This window comes from Leiobunum rupestre, chromosome 4, assembly GCF_980474605.1.
Source record: "Leiobunum rupestre chromosome 4, qqLeiRupe1.1.hap1, whole genome shotgun sequence".
Lineage (NCBI taxonomy): Eukaryota > Metazoa > Arthropoda > Arachnida > Opiliones > Sclerosomatidae > Leiobunum > Leiobunum rupestre.
The window spans coordinates 55,631,503-55,633,149 of record NC_143387.1 but is presented as its reverse complement, the minus strand read 5'-3'; the positions used below and the strand labels follow the sequence as shown (position 1 = coordinate 55,633,149).

At 40.3% G+C, this 1,647-nt stretch overlaps 1 long non-coding RNA gene across 1 annotated transcript; it reads left to right on the top strand.

Annotated features, from left to right (window-relative positions):
• Window positions 1-1,024: 1,024 nt before the first annotated feature.
• On the top strand, window positions 1,025-1,325 carry LOC149948365 (uncharacterized). The gene is made up of 3 exons (XR_016480620.1): window positions 1,025-1,041; window positions 1,129-1,144; window positions 1,217-1,325. It is a non-coding gene; the product is annotated as an uncharacterized LOC149948365 (long non-coding RNA).
• Window positions 1,326-1,647: the final 322 nt, after the last annotated feature.

Below are 1,647 nucleotides of genomic sequence, written 5' to 3'. Positions count from 1 at the left end.
TCTCACCCCAATTACCGACTGCCGTCGGCGGCTGCTCCAGATATCCATTGTAAGGTGCAGGTTTTTTTCCGGAATGGAATTCAGAATTTTCTTTAATTTAATTTTGAGAAAAAAATTAATTAGTTGATCCGGAAGCTAATCGTCCATTGAAGACTTACTTTAATTTTGGGCTTTAATTCGTTTTCAACAATGAAATCCAAGTCGCGGACAACTTGGCGGCGTGAATGCACAGTCAGTGCAGGGTTAGCGACAAAGATTGCTTGACGAAATCCTTCGCTCTCCACTGCACTGAACTGTATACCACTAACCGCCACCATGTTAACCAGGGCACGGCGGAATTGTATTTGTTGGGGGTGGTTAGCCGCCAGCTTTTTTACCACCTTCATCTTATCCGTCGGAGGCTGTGGATAAATATTGATGGTGGATGGTGGCACGATCGGCGAAAGATTAATCTTGTGCAGTGACTATATCAATTTTCAGATTGCATAATTAAAATCAAAACATGAAATTAAATAAAAGAGAAAACGATACTAACTTTAAGATGACGTCGCCAATTAGAGTCACTTCCATTGGAAAGCATGAACGTTTTGCTGCAATAATGGCAGACACCGTACACAGTTTTGGAGGGGGTCCCATTATCTAGGGGCTTACTCCCTAAATAGTCGAAGTGATTGGAAATTCCGTAGGTTCCGAAATTACCAAACTCATTGAGAAATATGTCGTCTTTAACTAAATTGGTGAGTTTTGAAGGTACCACGTCCTCCGTCGGTGAGAATGCAATGAATTTCTTCACAGGCGCCGTATGTCCCGAAGTGACCTTTCTCTTCGACGTTATAGGCGTTGATTCACAGGAGAAGCCCGGAACTGCTAAAACTCCACCTAAAATGGGCGAATTGGTGTCTCCTGACCTATTACCCCGAATAATTGGAGGAGTGTCAGTATAGAGACAAAGACAATAAAAAATAAATAAATATTAAATTTGAAACATTACATTTTGGATGTCCAAAGATGAAGAAGAACGAAATATCGAACTAAAACTTGGTAAGCAGTTTTATAGCCTTTCAAATGAACGGTTGACAAGAAACTGTGATATACTGAAATTCGATTACTCTATTTATACTCTTTTAGGACGCTAGAATAAAAGGTAAAAGGTGTCGTACAATTCAAGCACCCCCCCCCCTGACCATGGGTTATTTTCCTTCCCTGATCTTTGTAGTTGAAATGAAGAGCAAAACCGAATCGTCGCCAATATGTCGCGGGGGTTGAAGTTCCGACGCTGGGGTCAGTCTTGCCAAAATCCATTTCGCCAATTAAACACTTCGGGGAAAACCACTCAACTCTTCCAAAACCTTTCAACTGTCGCCTCAAAATCGTCCAAGAGCCCAAAGAGGCGCCAGCTTGTCTGGAATGTATTGGCTGATAGCGGCGGAAAGAAGGACCGTAGGGGATAAACCAAATAGTAGCATATGAATAGCAAATGCGTTAAGAATAAAATTAAAACTAGAATTACTTTTATGAATACCGGAATCGCGATTTTATATTTACTGTTTTTGATTTAATTTGACATTGATTTTACCCAACTTAATCGACTTATCTAATTTAGTCCAATAACCCAAATATAATTGCAGTTACTCAACTTAAGATATT